Consider the following 7,516-nt stretch of genomic DNA (forward strand, 5'->3'; position numbering starts at 1 on the left):
TATATATATATATATATATATATATATATATATATATATATATATATATATATATATATATATATATATATATACACGTGTGTGCGCACGCGCGCTATTAGCTCTTACTGAGTTTGGTCGGTTTAATGGGTAGAAGAGTTTTTAAATTCCATGTCACATTGCTTAGTTAAGAGATAGATATTTAAGGCTTTACTATTAATATTTTGCTGCCAATTGATGTTAAGGTATAAAATATAAATTTAGTCATATATGTAATGGAAATAATTGAATAGGATATAATTGTGTTTGCTTCCGTAAGTTCCATAGATTACTTTGTAAAATTTAGAGTTAATTTTAGAGCTAATATATTTGAGCTTCAGTGGTGTCATATTTTTCTTTAATTGTCATTAGTTAGAGTTGAAGTTTACTCAAATTACTTGGTTGTATTGAAACCGATTCCTTGTCTGTGAATTTTTTCATTGAATACATTAGTGAGTCGAAGTTTGGCATTGGAACTATAGGTTCCTTAGGAAAAATCATTATGGTTAGGATGTGGGATACAGATCTTGAAACTAAAGAGAAATTGAGCTTTAAATATTGCACCACTTTAGTTTATCGTTATACTTTGTATTAGAACACGATAGGATGTTATACATGCGTTCTTAATTAATTAAATTATTATGATTATGTACACGTTCGCGTGACATAATTACGATTTCTTATAAACATTCGTAGAAGACCTTAGATACACAAAAACCAATCAGCCGTATTTGAAAAATAAAGAGAATTACACAAAAAAGGTAACCAAGACCCTAAGGCTGCTAGAAGCTAAAAATAGAGAAAGATACAAGAAAAAAGGCTGAAAAAGGCTAGCCGCGTATAACTCAAAAAAAAAAAAATCCATCACTATCAAATGCAGCCGAAATTTGATTTCTGAAAATCCGTTCGAGTCAAGAGTTTTTTCGGTTCGAGTCCCGACGCCGGCATTTCCTTGTATTTCCAAATAGAGAATCGTTAAAGGTTGTTAAAGGTCCATCTCCTCTTTCTCTTTAATGTTATTGTTTTAATTATTTATGAATATTTGGCTTTATACATTTATAGACCATATCATGTTTGCTTTAGCTTTTCTTGTTATTTGGGTTTTATTATTCTTATCTGCTATAATTCCATAATTTGATATCTAATTGTCTTCTGGTGACATTACTGGATTATTACTGGATTGAGCATGTAGTTAGTTAGGCTTGAATAATTATTTGTTATTATTATTGTTATAATTTGTAAAAAAATGAAAAAATAAAAAGAAGGAAAAGGAATAAAGAAGAAGAATGAGTTGTTCGAAATGTCATGGAAATTTTATTTCGAAATAATGTGTTGTATGTCGCTAGACGTTAATTGAGAATGTTACTTGTTCAAAATAGTACTGGGTCTTGGTATTTGGACTTAACAACTCCAAAGATAAATATGAATTTTGGACTTAGAGGACATGTAGCTTGTTTTAGGCACAATAATAAATTGTTGTGGTCATGGGTACGGTTCCCGTGACATGGATACGATACGTGAATCTCAATTCGGGGATGCATTTCATATAATCCGATTATAACAACTTCGGATAATTCAAACCTTGTAATAAATCGGGGCATGCCATCAATTGAATTTTCCATGGCCCTCGCAAACTTTGTTATTAATTTGAACAATCGTAGTTTGCTTTAGGCTCGACTTAGACTATTATTGCGATTATGTATACGTTCGCGTAACATAATTGCGAATTTAATTCTTAAAGCAACCCGAGGGAAGCGTTCGCGCAACTTCGATCAAATTTTTCTTATATAAATTTATAAAGCGTGATTAATCGTGGACACGTACGCGTGACATGATTTTTAACGCGCCAAATAAAAATGAGTACACGTACGCGTGACTTAATTCTTTAATTACGAATAATCAAGCAATTAAAAGCGGTACAAAGATAAATGCACATAGGTCCTAAAAATGGGTAGTTAAACAATTTAAGCCAAGTAATAATCACTAAGCAACCGTGCTAGAACCACGGAACTCTCCCGGGTTAACAGAATTCCTTATCTAGAATTTCTGGTTCGCAGACTCTTTAAAAATAAAACTTCCTCGATTTGGGATTTAAAATAAACCGGTGACTTGGGACACCATAATTTATTCCCAAGTGGCGACTCTGAAAGATAAATAAATAATCCCATTTCGAATAATGTCACTTTAATTGGAAAAACTCCCATATACCCCCTCCCTCGAGGCGGGATAAAAGGAGGTGTGACATATCTCACCTTGTCAACTCCTTGGAGAGAATTTTGTAAAATCTCCCAAGCTTCCTTTGAGGTGGTAGCATCTGCCACCTTTTCAAACATGGCATCATTTAGACATTGGTGGATGAACGTAAGGACTTGTTGATCCTTCTTCCTTGTCTTTGTCAAGACATCTTTTTCATTTTGAGGCAGAGCTTCCTCGTTATCGGGTTTTGCATACCCTCTATCTACGATTTTTCACACATCCTAGGAGGCAAGAATGGCTTTCATACGTAGACACCATCTCTCATAATTATCTTTTGTGAGACGGGGGTACTGAAAGGAGAACGGACCATTACTTGCCATGGCTCTGATACCACGTTGTTGGAAAAAAATAATATTCCCGCCCAGGAATAATATCCACGACAAATAATAATAACACAAGAGAGTAACAACGATACCAAATATTTTAATGGGGTAAAATACAATACCCGAGCGGAGTAATATTACCACTATAATATTACAACTTAGTAGTGTCAAAAGACTACTACAAATTCGAAAGAAATAACACTCTTTATTTTAAACACCTCACTATAATATTACTATCACTCACTATTTATCTCACATACTACAATCTGTGGATTACTCTCACTGCTTTCTGTTTCACTCGTTTTGGTGTATTTGAAACCGAACGAAACACTTCAATTTATAGGAAAAGTTACCGCACTCTACAACCAATCAGAAGATTGGTTTCTCCAACTTGCAAATCTGCAATTTGCATATACTAGTCACAACTAGAAATCAACTAGGAAATTGGTTTTACAATTTGTAAACCAATTTGTTGTTGCCGCTTACAATTGCCTCTTATTTCCTCCAATCATAGTTTTTTTCCTTTTTTATTTCTTTTATTTAGTGACCCCACATGTTTTCCTAAGACCAACTGGACTTTTAGTTCTTGAATTTTAATTTTCTGGTGCAATTAAAATATCAATTTCTTGAAACTAGCATTGCGAAAAGGGCAAGTCCTTTGTGTTAATACTTTTTTTGTCCTGAGTGATCAATCTTCTTTGGTTCTGAAATGCGTGTTTTAATAAATTTCAGCTGATAGCGCAACCTGGAATTGGGCATCAAACTACGCCATTGATGGTAAAAGACGCAAGTGACTGGTTCGACAGATTTCTTAAAGTAAGTATACCAGTGCTTGAATCAATATTCTTGGATAGTTCCATAATTATTTTGAGGGATAACTAATGAAGAATGCTATTAGTACTGTAATCTTGGTCTTCCATTTCTCATATTACAAGTATGTTTGTCACTGAAATGTCACTTGGATGAGAGGAGGGGGAGTTTGATTTTTGGCCGAAGTTGGACGGAAGAATAATATACTCCAGAATAGTGGTGAATTTAAGGAAAAGAGGTGTCTACGAACTAAATTGTTCTTTTGTCACTTGATCCTTCTATAAAATGGAAACCTCAACCAAATTTTAACACTCTTGCTCATATCTTTTTATTTCTATATGGCAGAATGGTCTAAATGGCACCTATACTTGTGCCACTTTATTATGCCGGTACCCAAACTTATTATTTGCCAATTCAACACTTATACTCCTTCAAACCGTGTATAATAAACGCCTATGACTGGAGGCTGCCAGTGCATGTAGTACAATCTCCTACACGTAGGACGCCATGTCAAGAAAATTAACCCACGTAGGCTCCAGGTCATTTATAATCGCCACATAGGAAAATTAAATAGGAGAATGATTATTAACCCCCCAAACGCAAATTTTCCCCTCACTTTACACTTACCCGCTTAGTTAAGGGCTTAGAAATTATCGAACCACTTCTGTCTATCCTCTCTTCTCCGTCATCATTGCGGGGATTTTCATCATCGCAGTTGTTATCGAAGTTTCTGGGGTAAGTTTCTTCATCTGTTCTTTGTGCAAGACTCTTGGACATAACAAGAAAGGATGTCCATCAGCAGTAAGTATTAATATTCTTTGTGCTTATTATAAGATGGATTCAATTATTAATGTCTGTTTTGTTATGTGTACGCAGAGAAACCAAGGGGAAAGGGCTAAAACTAGTTCTGTTGGAGGTGAAACTGCTGAAAATGCTTCATCAACAGCAGCAGGTGGATGGGCTGGAGCAGCTGGAAGTGCATCAGCAGCAGCAGCTGGAAGTGCATGGGCAGCAACTGTTGGATCAGCAACAGCAGCTTCAACTATGGAAAGTGGCACATTCACCAACACCTTTAAAAGTTCGCAACGAAAACCTTTAAAAATTCGAATGCATTTAAAAGTTCGAGACGAACACCTTAAAAGTTCTCAACGAAAACCTTTAGAAAAAAGTCCGACACAGACATCCCTTTTTTTTACGTCTGAGGCGAATTTTTTTTACTTATCCGTGCTCTTTTTCAAGATTGCGATTGTTACTCTTCCCTTTTGACTTAAGTATTAACAATTTTTTTTATGCATCTTGAACATGGTTTACTTTAGAGACTCAACATCCTCTTCCTCTACGTCCAAGTACCTTGTAATTCCAGAGCACATGGATAGTAAAACGGAGACCAGATTGCTAGTCGATACCTAACTGACCGGCTTATATGCCACTCCGTGGCCATCCTTGCCAAATCCATTTCGTTTGGTAGATTAGACCTTTGAAAACACCAAAAGTAAATTCAAGACATGGACTCTTCGTTCCTATAAATCACAAAGTTAAGAATGTGGCAAGTTCCCTCACATGCTTAGGACGACGAATCCTCAAAGGAGAAGTACACTGGAGTGATTCCGTAACTTTTGGTGGCGAATTTTATTATATTACTGGCTATTGGGAGTGGACTGAAGATATCCTTATTAGGAACCATCGAACATTGAGGGCCACCAATATTTACGATGTTGTCTATGCCTCATTGTTTACTTATGATCATTCTACAAGTATCATGCAAGCCTTTTGTGAAGCTTCGTGTCCTCTTACAAACACGTTGCTTACCTCAGTTGGAGAGTTATCCATATCTCTTTGGCACTTGTGCACTATTGGGGGTCTGCCTTTAATGGGGTCTCCTTATGAGGAAGTTATTCCAAATACTCGAGAACTTGCATGTGCTTACGACAAGGATAAAATGTTTCTTCCACAAGCCTATCACCAATTGTTTGATGCATATCACCAACTCCGAGAGGGAAATGCTAAAAATCAGAACGTCCCTGTGAGAAGATGGATAGAGTTTTGGAGCAAAAAGGTTGTAAAGTATGAACAACCTCCCGCAAAAAAATAAAAGAAGTCAGCTCGTCCCAAATCAACACGCAACCTTACTGGAGCCATAGGTAAAATGGTCAATTGGTCGGAAGTTGAAAATGCACTATTTGTTAAACTTGGCGTTGGAAGTGACAAGAAAGTCGAAGTATACTTGACTGCTTTTTTATCATCCTGGTTATGTTTCTTTGTGCTCCCTACAAAAGAAGGCAACTTTATTCGGCCTGAGACTTTCAAGATTGCAGGCCTTCTAGCGTGTGGGCAAAGAATTAACCTCGCAGTTCCAGTCTTAGCTAGCATTTACAAGGGATTAAACACAATTTCAAATAGCTCATCACTCGATCCTTCTAGAGTTTACTTCCCAATTCATTATGTGTATGGTTGGTTGGCCTGTTATTTCAAGACTCATTTTTCTCTAACAAAATAGGCCGGCTACTCCTCTGATGGCCATATACTCAGGGGAGGGAACAACGAGATACTTTAGGAATGAAGGCGCAAGAAAACGTATTCATGGAGGAGAAAGTTTCGTATGGACTTCCACAATGACAAGTAATTCTCAACCGTATTATTATCGTGATGATGGCAACAAGGAAGAGTCCGAGTCAAATTATTTTATGAGTATTCGCTCGAATAACCTTCCTTGAAATGGATCGACCTTCATCGTGGAGCCTTATAGCCCTCATCGCTTCAGTCGTCAATTCGGTTTTTATCAAGACATCCCCGGTTGCTTGGATCAAGATTTTCGTGAGTGCTCTTTAGACAAAGAATTGGAACTTTTACGAATTTGTGTTGTCTAAAAGTAGATCAAAATCCACGTTTCCCCCTGCTATGCCCAAGATGAAGAAATATGTCTCGTCTGATTATATGTCTTGGTGGGAAAGAGTGCATGGAAACTTTCTTGAAAACCACTTGCAATCTTTGGTGAATACCGCTGGGCCAGTTACTGCTACGCCTTTAGAGATCACGCCTCAAGAGCATAATAGGGAGGGTAAGCCTCCTACTTTAAAGTCCAAAGTGGTTGTACCATGCGACGTCAAGGGTCCTCCATATAAAGAAGTTGAAAAAAATAAGGGACCTGTTCAGGCTCATCAAGCCTATGAGGGTTCCTTTCCATTAGGCACCGTTGTTCCTACCTCGCCATCCCAAAATGACAGTGATAGTAGTCATGGAGATCAAAACTTCAAGCGGGTGATGCCATATTCAAACAAACAAGGAGATGCTAATTTGGGTGTAGTCGAGATTACTAACAGCATCAACAGTGCTTCAAGGACTTTGACGGCTATCAAAGAGGTAACAACTAAAACTTTCTTATTATCTTATAATATCCAAGTAATTTCACTAATCGTATATTCTTTTCTATGCAGCCAAATGGTGTTCATATTTCAATGGCGTCACACCAAAGCAAGCCAAATGGTGTTCATATTTCGAGGAAATCACTTCTAATACCTAAGCCAGACCTAGAGGCAACTTCCATTCCTAGTCTTGGAGCAAAAATCGGGGCCTAATTTTCACCAACGGTCAGTACCAACGATGTCTATCTTTGATGGAAGAAAGGTTGTCTTGACTCTTCGCAAGGATTTCATTTTGAATGCCCGGGCTAAAATTCATGCCAAACTCGAGGACCTTACCGCAGACAATGCTTCTTCTCTTCAATTTGAGATCCAAGTGATTCTCGAGGAGATGGACGGAAAGGGTGTGGATATCTCCCCTCTAAAAGACCGATTGACATTTCTTTGAGCTAGCCACTTCGTATGACCAGGCACGATCAACTCTTGCTGACAAGGTTGTGGAAGTTGAAAAATTAGAGTCATTTTTAAACGACAAGGAACATCTTGATCTTGTCTTGATTGAGAAAGTGGAGAAGGTCGAGAAATTATCTGCCACCAGTCAATTTCTAAAAGAGGACAAGGAGAAGGTGAAACAGTTAAGAGCTCTTCGGGGTGTTGTCAAGAAAGAGGTTGAAGAGATTGAATCTGAGTATCATCTGCTGAAGAGGAGTACCGTAGATGTTCTGATGTTTCCTTGGCAACTGCTGATGG

The sequence above is a fragment of the Nicotiana attenuata genome, unplaced genomic scaffold (assembly GCF_001879085.1).
Source record: "Nicotiana attenuata strain UT unplaced genomic scaffold, NIATTr2, whole genome shotgun sequence".
Classification (NCBI taxonomy): Eukaryota; Viridiplantae; Streptophyta; class Magnoliopsida; order Solanales; family Solanaceae; genus Nicotiana; species Nicotiana attenuata.